This window comes from Suncus etruscus, chromosome 15 (genome assembly GCF_024139225.1).
Source record: "Suncus etruscus isolate mSunEtr1 chromosome 15, mSunEtr1.pri.cur, whole genome shotgun sequence".
Lineage (NCBI taxonomy): Eukaryota > Metazoa > Chordata > Mammalia > Eulipotyphla > Soricidae > Suncus > Suncus etruscus.
The window spans coordinates 70,201,135-70,217,759 of record NC_064862.1 but is presented as its reverse complement, the minus strand read 5'-3'; the positions used below and the strand labels follow the sequence as shown (position 1 = coordinate 70,217,759).

At 37.5% G+C, this 16,625-nt stretch overlaps 1 protein-coding gene and 1 non-coding gene across 2 annotated transcripts in view; one reads left to right on the top strand and one right to left on the bottom strand.

Moving 5' to 3' along the window:
* Positions 1 to 16,625, top strand: part of LOC126031265 (autism susceptibility gene 2 protein-like) — an 876,657-nt gene that overhangs the window by 259,288 nt on the left and 600,744 nt on the right. The window lies entirely within an intron of this gene.
* On the bottom strand, positions 2,008 to 2,113 carry LOC126031730 (U6 spliceosomal RNA). The gene has a single exon (XR_007503561.1). It is a non-coding gene; the product is annotated as a U6 spliceosomal RNA (small nuclear RNA).

The following is a 16,625-nucleotide window of genomic DNA, read 5'->3' as shown; positions in this document are numbered from 1 at the left end:
CCCAAACAAAACCCATCTTTTAGGTGATGCAAATCCATTAAAAGTAAAAAGACAAGCCTATGTTCTCAGGCTGAGCTGTTTGGCAAATTTTTATGCAGGGCTTCAAGTTCTTGATAAAGCCGGATTCAATATGTTCTTTTGATTTTCTTAGGAGGGGCTGGAAGTAACACTGCTGCTTTTCCCCTTCCTCTAGGTTTTACCATATTCTAAATGCAATGCTTGGAAAACCTGTAAATGAATTTTGTCTGTCTCGTAGTTCAGGGATTAAATAGAATTATGGGTGTGCAATGTATGTGGTTGGGAAAATAGGAAGGATGTTATTCTTTTTTTTTCTTTTTTCTTTCTTTTTTTTTTTTGGACAGACATGGCACTCCTTTATCTTGTCTGTGGATGTTCTCTATAAAGCAGCTTGTCACTTTGAAAAATGCTCATACTGTACCATCTTGCAGCTATAAAGGTTAAGTAAGCATCTTGAGCAGTGCCCCACTGCTTTTGTACTTTCCTTAATGTCAGCCGATAAAGGATTATTGAAAAAAGCTCGCAAAGAGATAAAAGGCTTGCAGGTTGAGGTTGAACAATGAAATTTTCTGTTCCTGGTACAGTAAATTATCAGTGACAGGTTTAACGTTTGTTAATTATCAGAACAAAGTACTAAGGATTTTTTGCCTAATTAATTACCCCATATGGAGCGGAATGTTAATTTAGATAAATAATTATTTTTTAATTCCCCTGAAGCTTTCCTTGGAGTCCCCTAGAATTTCCATTCCTGTAAGTGTTCCCTTGCATTTTGAGGAAAAATGTGAAATGAAATAGCAACATGGTTGGATAACTTGGTTGACTTCTTTCAATTGAAAGTTTATTAAATGGGGCCGGGTAGGTGGCGCTGGAGGTAAGGTGTCTGCCTTGCAAGCGCTAGCCGAGGAAGGACCGCGGTTCGATCCCCCGGCGTCCCATATGGTTCCCCCAAGCCAGGGGCGATTTCTGAGCACATAGCCAGGAGTAACCCTTGAGCGTCAAACGGGTGTGGCCCAAAAACAAAAAAAAAAAAAAAGAAAGTTTATTAATTGTATGCTGTTTTATGGGATGAGTCCGCCTTCTTAAATCACATGTTTTATAGCCAGCTTTTTATTGTTATTTTCTCATATGGTTCTGAAGTTGACACTGAGTGTTCCTTTAAAATAATATTTAATAAAATCTTCACAAATGATGGGGTTGAGGTGGCAGCTCAATAGACCCAGAGTTCAGTCCCCAGCACTGCAAGGTCCTTTGTGCACTACTAGTATAGCGCCTGGTAGCCCATAATAACCACTAAATCACCCGATATCCCTTGAGCATTACCAGTTGGTATGGCTTATAAAAAAATGCAATTGGAAAAACAGTTTTGAGGCTCTGCTGTTATTTTTAGATATTATTGTTTGGAAAGGATATTTTTTTGTCTGTCTGTTTGATTGGTTGGTTTTGGTTTTTTGGACAAGAGGTTACACCTGGCTCTGTGGTCAGAAATCAATCCTGGCAGGCTTGGGGGAATCATCTGGGATGCTAGGGATCGAACCCGGGTTTATTCCAGGTGAGCAGTGTGCAAGGCAAATGCCCTACCACTGTGCTATTGCTTTGGACCCTCAAAAGGATATTTTTGAGTGATATTAGCTCCCTTGTTTGCTTTTGGGGGAAAACAAAACAACTGGTGCTTTTTGGAATTTAGAGTCTTAGAGACAGGTTTTTCTTTTTTCCAAAACCCAAAACCCACCTTATTCTGAAAGAACAGTATTTTAAATAAGGTAAAATCCTGACTACTATATAAAAATAAACTGTACACTGTACAATATGTCAAAAACTTTATAAAACTTTCTGTTAAACGAATCACCCAGGCCTATAACATTATTGGGAGAACTCAAAGGAGCACAAAGTTATATGGAATAGAAAAATGTTGGGAAAAGCATTAGAATGATCACAAAGCTAACTTTTGGAGGGTGATGGTGGCAGGGTTTCTTCTTTTTATTTTTCTAAAAAAATATGGAATGCTTCATGAATTTGCGTGTCATCCTTGCACAGTGGCCATGCTAATATTCTCTGTATTGCTCCAATTTAATATATGTGCTGCCGAAGCAAGCACGGAGTTTCTTCTAAGAGAAATAATTTAAAAGTCCACAATAAATTTACAGAATTGTAAAGGACCCTAGTTAGAGACAGACACTTTTCCTAGTAGAATTAGATTCTCCCCAAGGTGTAGCATCCCTTGCAGGAAATGTAGTAAGGTTGTAGATTTTTCCTTAAACAATTTATGTAAGATTTGGGTCCATTCCTTTAGAACTGTCCAAAGTAGATAAATCACATAATTTAGTTTTGTTTATAGAAGAGATCTTGGATTATCAATGAAAAGTGCCGTTGAGAAAAGTATTACAGACCATGTAAGAGTTTCCCTGAACTGTGGACTCCTAATATGTGCTTATGAAAAGTCAGCAGGAATCTTTTTAAGATTGTTTGAAGGATTGTTGATAGACACAGGTTCTAAAGGAATAATTCAGTCTATTTCTGGTCTTGCCAAGCTGGACTAGGTCAAATTACCCTAGGAACTATGAAGTTGAGTTAGTCAGTGGGCTGCTAAAGAGACTATTGTGACCCTCTGCTCAGAACAACTCTGGCCCACCGAAGTTTCACTTGAATATTCCAAAGATATTAGCACTCTGGAGATGTTGTGATGAGATACTTCTGGATGACGACAGGTATATGAATATACTAAAAACATAAATGCAAGCTCATATGTATACATGTAAAGAATTATATATAGCCAAATACAAGCAAGAAGTTGACTTTAGGAAGAATATAAAGTAAATAACTATGAATTTCTACGCATTTTTCCTAAATCTATGCAGTTGTTCCTAGAAATTCTTGTATTTTTCAAGAGTTCTAAGATTTCCCCCAAATTTAACAGTTACTGACAATAACAGTGACTCTGGTTATTATTCTGAATATGTATTCTGATAGATATAGTCAACTTAAGAATTAGAGTCTGGCTTAAGATTCCGCCTGAGTGCTGCAGAGATAGTACAGTGGGAAGGGTGCTCGCCTTGCAGAGTCCAACTTCATTTTCATCGTGGCATCCCATATGTCCACTAAACCTACCGGAAATAATTTTGGGTGTAGAGTCCAAGCTCACTAGAAGTAATTACTGAGTACAGAGCTAGGAGTAACCCCTTCGTATATCAATAGACATGGCCCCCAAATAACCTCATTGAATTCTTTTAATTTTTTGTTTGCTTTTTGAGCCACACCATTTGATGCCCAGGGATTACTCCTAGCTATGTGCTCAGAAATCACTCCTGGCTTGGTGGGGATCATATGGGATGCCCGGGGATCGAACTGCAGTTTGTCCAAGGTAACACTTGCAAGGCTGATATCTTACCTTTTGCGCCACCTCTCCAGCCCAACTTGAATTTTGTTGTGAGAGCCACAACAGCCTCATCTCCTGAACTTGGAGGCAGTTATAGGCTTATGAAATGTGCCCCGAGTGACAGATTGATTTAATAAATGTTTCACCATGACTTGTAGTCCATTACCTCTTGAGGGGAGTTTGGACAAGTTTCTCTGTCCCTGCTTTGTGTTGATGTTCTGGAGACCATTGTGTCTAAGTCCTATGTCTGACTGACAACTTTCTGGTACTATAAGTCTGATGCCAGGAAGCTATGGGAGATACTCTCTTAAGAAAATGAGACACTGCAGTCTATAAACCCAAATATATCGCTAGGCCTTCAAAACTAAGGTTTAGAATATGTCAAGTGGTTACCCTGTCCCCAATAAAACATACTTTATTCTATAATTCTGTATATTACCCTAAGATTTTAAATACAAATACTCCCACATTCACTTTTGGAGAAAATAACTGTAATAAAACAAATTGTTTCCTGTTTTATTTTTTTTTTCTAGAGCAGTCAAGTGAGAACAAGTCACTCTAGTGAGGTTTTTGTTGTTATTTCTTTCATGCTGGAAAAGAGATGGTAGCTCTCCCTTGTTTCAGCCCATTGTTGGGTGTGTCTTTTCCTTAATTCGTCATCTGAAAGCAATTTTGTTCTATTAAAGATTAGAATTGAATTTTAGTTGTAGAAATTTCTGTAGAGGAAATGTGCATTAATGAACACACAGATGTCATCTTGTAACTATACTGCTCACAGTACAGTTTCTTCAGGTTTCAGAGAATAAAAAGAACCACTTCTGCAAGAAGTGTTTATTCCTCAACATACTAAATGGAGACTTGCATTTATTTGCAAATTTTTATTGTTTTGTATACTGAAAATGAAAAATATACTTATCTAAAATATTTGGAATAATGGCTTTTAAAATTAGATAGTAGGAACTTTAATGCTAGGTGCAATGCAATAAGTTGCATAATGCTATTAGATTGGCACTGAAGCCACAATTTATGATAATGCTAATAATTTGTTCAAATAGTTGGGAGTTGAGTATTAAAAAAGCATTCCTGGATAGAGACAAGATGACGAATGAAATAAAAATACAGTGGTAGGATAAAAAAGTGTAGAATCATATTTCATTTACAGGAAGACCCATCTGCTCTTCTGTACACATTTTATGTAAGTTTTACTCTATTACAAATATCCTGAAAAGTGGATAAGAAGTTCATATATTTGCCTTTAACTATTTTTTCACTTACAGTCAGATTGGATGTATAAAAAGACATTTTTCCACAGGATATTATAGGACAGAATGCTTTTCTTTTAAAAGATAAGTATATATTTAGATTGTGATATTCTTTATACTGTTATAGTTGATTACTTTGATTTTCAGTGACGAAGCTGCAAGAAGATATGGGATTGGGGAGGTGGAAAGGCATTTTGGTCAAACAACACTGGTTGGTTTGGTCTTTAACATCTGCTATAACAGGCATGATTCGAGATGGTGCTTATACTATCAGTTTATCCTAAGTCATTGTTAGGTTTCTGTTGTAATCTCTGAAGTCTGTAATTTGGGAGGTGTTGTAATTTTTAGGTTCTATTCCTAGCTTTGTAATCAAGAGTGATCCTTTGTAGTGTTAGGAGAACCATATATAAGGGGATCTGAACCAATGTTGTTGCACACCATATATAAGGCAAATATGTCATCTCCTATATTAATTCTACAACACTGTACATAGTTTATTAGCAATGTTTTAATATAAAGTCTCTATTGCAGGCGATATACCCTGAACATTGATAGAATTTGTATGAAAGCTCACTTGAGACCCTCTAATCTCCTAGATCAAGAACCAGCTTTTACATAGTGAGTGAGACAAATAGAATGCCTGTCTCAAATACAGGCAGGGGGTGGAGGAGGAGGAAGATAGAGGGCATTGGTGGTTGGAATGTTGCACTGGTGAAGGGTGGTATCCTCTTTTATAACTAAAACCCAACTACAAAAATGTTTGTAATCATGATGCTTAAATAAAGACACTAATTAAAAAAAAAAGAACCAGCTTTTTTCTTTCCTCTACCCTATTACAAAAAAGTACCTAATGCTTGCTATTATGTATCCACTTTGAAAAAAAATTTTTTTTTTTTAGTAACTGCTGTGACATTGAAGTTTTATTTTCCTTTGTCCATGTCTTCCCTGGCTCTGTGCTAAGAAATTGCTCCTGGTTTTGGGGGGGGGGGGGAGAACACCATATGGGATTGAACCTAGGTTTGTCCTGGGTCAGCTGCTTGCAAGGCAAACACCGTACCACTGTGCTATCGCTCCAGCACCTCTTCTAGTCTCATTTATAACCTTCAAATCTGTGCACTGCCTTATTCTCTCTTTGGTAACGATTTTTGTGTTCTTTGTAGCAATTACAATATTATTTTATGTAACCTCTTTTTCCTTTACTCACATGAGTGCTTATATCTTGTTTCTTACATTTCTTCCCCCCCCACATACTTACATTTCTTTTATTTAAATGGATTCCTTTTGTTTTGCTACTTTCATAGTTCAGTTCCTCATTACATGCCATGTGCACAGTTTAAATAATCTTCTAACTTGTCTTACAGTTTTTATATGTTTTTTCAAATATTTTTATTCTCTTTCTGTCAACATATTCAAACATTTTTCATGGAACCTTATTTCCTGACATATGAAGGCACAAGTTAGAGTGCAGGATTTGTATTGATTTCAGCTATGATTGAGAACTTACATAGAAGGGTTTGTTTTCATACTCCCAGTGGTCCCTAGTGTTTCAAGGGTTGTAATATGCCCAGCAGTGTCTTAATTGAGCCACATGTCTAATGAGCTTCTAAATTCTCGTATAACAGCAGGATCATTGACCTTTCTCCCACATGCTTGATTCATCATATGGCAAGGCTAATGTTAATCTGGAAATAGAAGTCACAGTCACTCAGTAGTATTACTTCAGTGGACTTGAGAAGAAAAATAAATTCAAGATAGATCTTCTGTTAAGATTAGCCATCCTTATTTTCTGGTCTGTCCTTCAGAGAGTGTGAAGGAAAAGTAAGTGGAGGCTGTGCTGACTTTCAACTTCTCTGTTGGTTTAGCTTAGGTGTTCTCTCAGTGTTAGGGAATCTTATTTACTCTTAAACAGAAATTCTAATTTCTAGAACTGATTGCTAATAGGTTCTAAAAGGTCATAAAGATGTGGTAGGAAATTTTAGTTTGGACCACTGTTTCTGGAAAGAAATTCTTATAAGAATGGCCATCTACCCATACCTGGAATTAGACATTAATTTTACTTCATTAACATTCTTAATTGATTGTGATACTATCACAATACTGTTTTTTTTTTTGTTTGTTTGTTTTGGGGCCACACCTGATGGCACTCAGGGGCTACTCCTGGCTCTATGCTCAGAAATCACTCCTGGTAGGCTCGGGGGACCTATGAGATGCTGGGAATTGAATCCTGGTCTGTTCAGGGTTGACCCACATGCAAGGTGAATGCTCCACTGCTGTGATATCACTTTGGTGCCTAAATACTGTTTTGTTTTGTTTTGTTTTGTTTTTTGGAGGAGTTACCCAGCAGTGCTGAGGGGTTATTCTGGTCTCTGAACTGAGTCAATCCCAGTAGCTTGAGGCGACCAGAATCAATCCCAGTAGCTTGAGGCGACCATATGGGATGCTGGTATTGAATACAGGTCAGCTTCCTGCAAGACTAAAGCCTTATTCACTGTACTATTGCTTTCACCCCTACAATACTCTTAATGATTGCTTCTTCTGTATATAATTAACACTATACTTATCACTAATGTACCAATCAATCACCCTCCTTCAAGAATCCCAGAGTTCCTCCCTTTGGAACTCTCCCCACAAACCCATTTGTGTGTATCGACCATCCCATTGAGTTGTGCCAACTCTTCATTGCTACCTTACTTTGTATCTTTAAATCCCACATATGAAAGAGATCACTCTATCTATTCCTTTGCTTCTAACTAACCTCAGCATGATATCCTCTTTCTTTCTTATGGCTACACGGTATTTCATTGTGTACATATGCTCTGCCACAATTCCATGAACATTCATCTGTAATTGCACATTTGTGTTGTTTTCATATCGTGACGGTTGTATTAAGTGAATAGGGATATGCACATATTCTTTCAAATGAATGTTTTTGTGTTTGGGAATAGCTGCCAAGAAGCTGTATCACTAGGTCATATGGGAGTTCTGTTTCTACATCTTGTGTATGTTACTATATGTTACTTTATGTTAACATTTTTAAAAAATGACATTTCCACCAACAGATGACAAGGACCTGGATTTCTGAATTGAAACAAGCAATGCCTCTTCAAAAAATCTTTTGGGTGTTTCCAGACACCATAAAGAAAGACTGTGGGCTTGGACAATTAACATGTCCAAAGCCTGTAGTCACTCTCATGACAGTAGGCTCCAAGGATAGAGACATACTTTATCTCTTAGGCCAGTGATGGCTAACCTTTTTGAGCCCGAGGGCCCAAACTGCTGCACAAAACCAAAGAATCTCCTCAAAGTGCCAGCACGTCAATTAAACCTTAATAACAAGATTTTAGTATCTAAAAACTTTATAAATTTTATAAATTTATTAATTGCGAACCTTCCCACGTGCCACCTGCAAGGCCTTCGTGTGCCACTGCTGGCAAGCGTGCCATAGGTTTGCCATCGAAGTTTAGGCTAAGGGAATTTTCTTTCTAATTTCCCCAATATTTATTGCACCTATGCAAAAACAAAAACAAAAACAACAACCCAAAAACCTTGCCACATCTGCTCCCACATTTTAAATTTTTTATTTTATTTTATTTTATTTTATTTCTTTTTCCTTCTTCATTTCATTTTATTTATATTTATAGCTTCTAGACAGGGACTCCACCTGCTTTCTTTCTTTTTTTTTTAAAGAACCATCGAACATAAAACATCTTGTTCTGCCTCATATTTCTGTCTTCCTACAAACAGAAAAAAAAAAAGTGGATGGGATCCAGGGGCCAGGGAGTCTCAGAAGCATTGATTGGAAATAAAAGAATTTAGGTCAAACCTAAATACCCAAACCAAAGTCAACAACAATAGAATCAAGAAACCCAAACTACAACACACTAGGGACCTGTTACTCTAGCACAGTGGTCGGCAACCTTTTTTTTCAACTGAGCCAAATCTCGCCAAAACCACGATTGAAATTTATTTTGAGAGCCACACAGGGCGCGCTCTGACAGAGACTAGGAGCAGAGTCCTGACTCCTGGAGCGGCCCCTGGCACACAGAAGAGCCAAATTAAAAGTGTAAAGAGCCACATGTGGCTCGAAAGCCACAGATTACCGACCACTGCTCTAGCAGCCCAGGGGAATAAGGGTGGAGGGTTGGGAGGCATGCTAGGATCTATGGTAGAGGAAGGTGAACATTGATGGTTGGAATGACCCTAATTCACTGTCACTATGTACCTGAAATACAACTGTGAAAGACTTGTAATTCACATTGGTCACATTGTAATTCACATTGTTTATATATAAATATATATAAACAAATTCTGTTGGGGAAACTGAATAACTCCTAGGGGGGTAAAAAAATAAAAGAAAAGAAAAGAAGTGGGATTTGATCTCAGACATTAACACATTTAACATTTCAACACAGTAGCATTGATTGAAACAGGATTAAAGACCTTGTTAGCAGTTTTTATTTTAGCTCAAGGTTCATATGCCATGTAAACACATTTTAATTTGATGTAGTCCTATTTGTTTGTTTTTGTTATCATTGCCAATAGGATCAAATACTTTTTTTTTTTTTTTGGTTTTTGGGTCACACCATTTTGGTGATGTTCAGCGGTTACTCATGGCTATGCATTCAGAAATTGCTCCTGGCTTGGGGACCATATAGGATGCTGGGGATCGAACACAGGTTCATCTTGGGTCAGACACGTGGAGGCAAACGCCCTACCACTATTCTGTTGTTCCGGCCCCAGGATCAAATACTTGATAATACCTTTGAGGTGCAGATCTTGAAGAAGTCTCCCTATATTTTTCTCAATATATTTTATAGACTATTTATGAATTAACCTTATATAGCTGTATATCTTACATGAACTCTCAGGCTTAACACAATAAAGAATTAAATTTCTTTTATGGTAAATAATCATGAGTTTTCCTTGATATGGATAGATTGTAAAAATATTTATATATAACTTTTTCCCCATCCCCCTATTTTTATATAACTTTTTGCCAGGTAGATACTATGCATACTTTCCTGTATGCTTTTAAGGATTATTGGGATTGTTCCTCTCCTCTGAATTAGGATTTTCTGTTTGTTCACTGAGAAGATGCTGCTAAAATTTGAAATGAGAATATTTGGCTCAATTATTAGACTCATGACATGCATTTATTTACATGGTACATTGTAAGATTTGAATCAATATGAAGATGAATGTTCTTGAGAAAATTATAAATTTTTTAATCTCTAGCACATTTTTCATGAAAATATTTAAGACAAGCATTTAATCATTGACTACAGAAGTTCTTGTTTTAAATTTCTAAACATGAATTTTTCTGTCACCTAGATTATATAAGATTATACAAAGTATTTATGATGCCCAGTTTTCTTCTCTTCTTCTGAAACCTACTCCTAAACTTATTAATGTACTATTTGATTTGTATATGCTTATATTATTATCATGAAATATATGATGAGATAGTGATTTCTTTTCTATTTCATAAATGAGAAATTAGAATTTCTGTTATGTTTAATGGCCCGAATAAGATCAATTATGATATAAATCTTGTTCTCATACCTTTAGGCGATTTCACTTTCTACTACCTGTATTGACTTTTGAGTAAAAGTGATATGGGTATTAGGCAGTTTAGGAGTAATTGCTCCAGTGTTCTCCTCTGGTAGGTTGGAAAATGAAGAGCTGTCCTCATACTTGAGGATTGTGCTGAAAGAGAAGCGATATTTTCTTTTGGTTCAGTGCATGCCTGTAGTACACCTCAGTTCTTCTCTTTCAGTCTTTTTCTCAGAAATTCCACATTAAAAAAATTTAGCTTCTATAAAACTGCTCCTATAAAACAAGTCCTTCTGAATGAAACATAGAACTGGCTATTGAATCAGTGCATTGTTAATGCTTAGGTGATACTTTACCTCTGAATTTTACATATTAGTCACTTGACAGTGACATCCTTCATAAATATAGGGGAAAATGGCAGATTGTCAAGGGAGAAAATTTATTGACTTATTAACCATCTTTTTCCCCATTTTTTATTATAAGTCTTCCACAGTTATATTTTGGGTACAGAGTGACAGTGAATTTGGGACATTCCCACCACCAGTGTTGTCCTCCCTCCACCCATTTCCAGCATGCATCCCATCCCATACCTTCCCCCTTTGCTCCCTAGAATGCTAGTGTAGTCGATCCCTTTTGTATATACCATATTTTCCAGCATATAAGACGACTTTTGAAACAAAAAAAGTCAACCGAAACGGGGGTCTTTTTATACACTGAGTATATTCCGAAAAATGTTTCAATATGCCGCTAAATGAAAATTGTCTGAATATTGCCACAAAACGAATTTTCCAACTCGATCCTGCACCAGTCACTGCAAGGCTGCTCGGACCGCCTCTCTAACTCAGCCAATCAAAGCAGGATTTTTATGCATGCAAATTAGACAATGTTCTATAACTGAATCTGCACTGTAAAAAGCCTGCTCAGATTGGCCAGAGTCAGAGAGGAAGCCTATTACAGTATAATCTTTGAACCTTTGCTTGTTGTGATTGGCTCACTGTGGTACATACAGTTGCAGCACAGGAACGTTCTGTCTGATACAGCGAATATAGGTCTAAACCTATGTTTTAACTGCAAAATTAGGGGGTCGTCTTATACGCCCAGTCGTCATATATGCCGGAAAATACAGTATCTTTATGTAGATCGGATATCATGATTCTGTTGTCGATGACTTTGGGTTTGTTTTTGGTATCATCCACTCCCCCCCTCCATTTATGAGGCAAAAGAAGATGATTCAAGCCCCGTGGTTCTTTGGAAAAAAGAAAAAAATGAAAAGAAAAAAAAGGATGTGGGAAGGGTCTGTTTAGGAGCTATCTGTATCAATTTAAAAGGAGAGAAGGAAAAAAGAAAAAAAGAAAAAATGGAGGGTGTTGGAACAGTGGTGCAAGCAGTAAGGCATTTTTGCCTTGTACCTGCTGACCTAGGACAGACCACAGTTTGATCCCCTGGTGTCCCATATGGTCCCCCAAGCCAGGAGCAATTTCTGAGCACATAGCCAGAAGTAACTGCTGAGCATCACTGGGTGTGCCCCCCCCCCAAAGAAAAACAAAAAAAAAAGAGGGAAAGGAAAGAAAAAAAAAGGACAAAAAGAAAGAAAACATCTAGGCACTGACAAGAAACATGACAGCAAAAATAAACACCAGATAAAATGGCTACAATGGGAGAAAGGAATAAAAAGGTAGCAAGGGAGAGAAAGGAGGGGTGTGGTGAGGTTTTGTGTCTTTTTTTTTTTTTTACATAAGCACAGTAAGTATTGGGGAAATTAGAAAGGGAATTCCCTTGGCCAAAGAGATAAGGGGTTTCTTCACTCTTTAAGTATATTGTCATGTGAATGACTACAGGCTACAGGCTCTGGACAGGCTCTTTGATGAACCCCACGGTCTCTTTCTGATGACAGGAAGTGGTCTCCTCAGTTGTGGCTGACAAAATCAGTCCTCTGCAATTAGAAATCTTGGTATTTCACAGCTTATTGGACCAAGTCTAGGATTGAGTCTTTTTTTATGGTTCTAGGAGTCTGTTCCATCAAGTTTGTTATAGTCAGTCTTCTGAAATTAGTGATCTTGGTTTTTGCACAGATCTGAGTTATTAAGCATCTTTAATGTGCTTTCAAGTATATTACATATGATATATTTTGTATAAAGACAGGTTGTTGCATTATATCCAAAACCCATTTCACCTTGATAATTTTTCTAGTCTTTGCCTCTAAGCATTATAATTGCTTTCTCATTTTTGGACAGACTTTAATTAATTTTAATTAATGAATTAGGACTTAATTTATTTTCTAGTTTTTTTTTCATATGTGTGTTTTCTTTCACCCAAAGGAAATATATAAACTCTTAATGGTTTAGAGAATACCATTGACTACTTTCTGTGTGCAAAGCTAAATTTTTTTAATGTGGAATGATATGGACTCCAAGACATTTAGTGTTTTCTCTTATTCCATTATAGATGTATTATCTTACCCTTATTCTTACCGAACTTTGTCAGTCATGAAATTTTATGTCCATGGAGCATCATGAATGCTTTGTGAAAAATGATCAGCAAAGAATGACATCCCAATAGGAGGGGGTCTTGGGACTCCAGTGAAGGGAAACAGGCACTCAACTTATGAGTGTGGTGTTTGAATTAAGTGAAAATTACAATTAATAATATTGTAAATCCTGGTGCCAAATAAAAATGGTTAATAAAGAAAACTAAAATACTATCCTATTACATTTCCTCTACTTATGTATATGCCTCACTGTCTCATCACACAGACTTCACTTATAAAACATAAACTCAAAGATAAAATTGTGAAGCATGTGGAGCTGGAGCGGTGGCACAAGCCTTAAGGTGTCTGCCTTGCACGCACTAGCATAGGACGGACTGCAATCAATCCCCCAACGTCCCATATGGTCGCCCGAGCCAGGAGCGATTTCTGAGAGCATGGCCAGGAGTAACCCCTGAGCATCACCGGGTGTGGCCCCCCCCAAAAAAAAATTGAAACATGAACATATTGATGTTGTTGCTAAAATTTGTGTTTATTAAGCCACATCCAAGTGCGAACCACTGGAGCAGGAACTGATCATAGAGCATTATTATGCCCAGTTTCCACTTCACTATTTTTATGACTACCAACAGTGTTTTTCAGGGAATAGTTTACCCCTGCTTAAATCCGAAGTCAAAGCTAAGATTTCAGGGTGTAGAAAATATTTTCCTTGTACTATCTGCTTTTAAACTTTCTTCGCTTTCACTCTCCTGTTACAGGTGAGGCTTATACCACACCTGTGAACATGGTGATTATGAAACTTTCTGAGGGCAGTCTATATATTAGGAAATAAAGAAGTGACCACATGACTGAGGCAGAAAAGAATCTTTTAATTGACTTAACTTGTTTATTTGATGGCTTTAATTGATTGTCAATCACATCTCATCTCCCGGAATTCTGGAGAGTAGTACATTTTGTGTGTGTGTGTGTGTGTGTGTGTGTGTGTGTGTGTGTGTGTGTGTGTGGTTTTTGGGCCACACCCGGCAGTGCTCAGGGGTTATTCCTGGCTCCTGGCTCAGAAATTGCTCCTGGCAGGCAAGGGGGACCATATGGGATGCCGGGATTCAAACCGATGACCTCCTGCATGAAAGGCAAACACCTTACCTCCATGCTATCTCTCTGGCCCCGAGAGTAGTACATTTTAACTAGGAAGGGGGTTCAGTTATTTCTTAGTCATGATACTAATTTACCCTAAGTGTATATTTTATTTTATTTTATTTTTGATTTTTGGGTCACACCCAGCTGCACTCAGGGGTTATTCCTGGCTCTACGCTCAGAAATTGCTCCTGGCAGGCTCAGGGGACCATATGGGATGCCAGGATTAGAACCACCGACCTTCTGCATGGAAGGCAAATGCCTTACCTCTCTGCTATCTCTCTGGCCCCTAAGTGTATATTTTAAAGCTGTATGTTCATCCCTGTGTAGTGAGTGATATAATTATAGCCACTCTGTTCTTGTATTCAACCTAGAGTCCTGAAAGTTTTCTAGCCATATATTTTCTTGAAGCCATTAAAATTTAAATGTTTACTAACATATGTATGCACTGACATGAATAGCAGAAGAGATACAGAGGTTCCTACTGCTACAGGCTCTTCTTTTATTATTAAACCTGAGGGTTCTTCGGGCCATCCTTGAGGAGTTGTCGGGAAGTATAATAAGACTTATTCCTCTTGAACTTTAAAGCTGTAGCTTTTACTCTTCTTTGTTGCTATAGTATTCCAGTATAACTTTCTAGATTCCCAGTTACAGATGTTTGAAACTTAAAACATTTGTTTCTAGAAAATAAGGGTGAATTTTGGTGTCCACTGAAATGTCTTCTCCAATTCTTTGTTCATATACTGTCTTTTCCAGAAATAGTTTGTAGTGGAGGCCAATGTAGATTGTACATTTCTTAGCTTCTGACACAAATGTAAGTACTTTATTTATATGAATTCTGTATTTTATATCTATCTTGTGAGATAAATATTATTATTTTTCCTGTGCTGCAGAAAAAGAAAATGATTTTTAGTAAGTTGCCTACTGAGCAAAGTGTAGGATCTAAGGTAAAAAATTTAACTGCAATATCTTTTTTGTCGCTCTTCTCAATCACAGTGTTCATCCTCTTCTTCTGAGATCAGATTGTCAAAAGTACCTGTTCATAGGTTTGTCATTGATATGCAGTTATGACACAGAGTAAACTCTTAATGAGCATCAGCTACAACCATGACTACCAGGCCATCATGTTCTTCTTTATCACCATAATTATCAATCCAGAAATTTATGTGAGAATCTTCAATCCTGACTGAGGTAGTCAGATAGTTTTCTTTTAGCAGCAAAAAACTATTGAGCTATATTTTTCTTTCCTTGAAAACATAATGGTAGAAAAAGAGGAAACATTAGAAATGATGGGCCTTTGTTAAAGCTGTAAACCTAATAGAACTTTTTAAAAATTTTTGTCTTTTATTAAAGTATTGAGATTTGGGGCGGAGTGATAGCACAGTGGTAGGGTGTTTGCTTTGCACGTGTCTGACCAGGGAAGGGCCTGAGTTCAATCCCCGGCATTCCACATGAATGGTCTCCCAAGTCAGGAGTGATTTCTAAGTGCATAGCCAGGAAGTAACCCCTGAGATTACCAGGTGTGGTCCCAAAACAAAAAAAAAAAATATTGTGATTTACAAAATTATTCATAGTTGAGTTTTAGAAATAAATTATTCCAGCACCACCCGATCATCAGTGTTGACTTCCCTCTACCAATGTCCCAGCTTCCTTTCCTATATGTCCCTTCCCTAAGATGATATCTGCCCCTACTACACCCTTATTTGCCAAAATGACAGGTATCTTTTTAAGTTTGCTTATTAAAGTTTTGGTTTCATGATTTCAATGTTATTGACTCTGTGGTTTGGATATTTCAACTCTGTCCTTTATCACCACATGTTTGGGCCCTGAGCAGTAGGAGAGGCAGCAAAAGGCAGTGGAATCCATGAATTTGGCAAACAGTTTCTCCAGCAGTTTGGCAGTAACCATTGAGCAGGAGCAGTCTGGCAAGGGTGGCAAAGTCTTCTAGCACCCCCAGCACTACAGCCCTGGCTTTCTGTTAGCTCCCAACTGCCCTCAGAGGCAATTACAAGATCCATGTGTCTGGTAACTGATGTCTTTATCCTTAAATGGACAGTAGCTCTCTTATGGCTGACCGGGGGCAATAAGAGTCTCTGTTTCCTTATAACCATCAGTGTTCTTGAAGCTCCTTGACCCCTGTCATTCTTAACTGTCTTTCCCTCAACCTTATTTATTTTTTCTCTTCCCTATACTCTGATACTAAGGGTAATTTAGGTATCCCTGTTTAAACCATTGCATTCCCTCACGTAGTTATTCTAATTGCCAATTTGATACTATCCTTTATTATTGTTCTTCTTGCTCCATTTAATGTATCTCTGACTCTTCTTAGGACTGTTCTCTCTTTATCCATCTGCCAGTAAGTCTTTGAGGGAGAGGAGGTAGGATGAGGCAAGGACCAGTGCGTATGGAGTGGAGGCAATGCAGGAAAGAATTGAGGTAAAAGAAAAAGAAATCACCAAAAGTGAGCACAGAAACAGTTAAACATTTCACCTGTGTCAGTGAGAAACCCTTCTTTTGGTGAGAGAGGCAGAGAATCTTGTCACTGTCTCTCGAATTATTTGTGTAATTCAGCAGCTGTTTCCCTCAGATGCTTACCACACAGGGTTGAGTTATAAAGACATATGAGAAGAATTGCTGAGGTTCAGACACTTGTGTTCACTGTTCAGCTGAGAGCCACTTAGACTGTTCTTGTACAAATGCATTAGATTATGGTTAAGCAGCTTATGGACATAAAAACACATTAGAACTTTACAGCACTCTATAAATTATAGTTTTTGCAGCACTCACAGCCACAATGCTA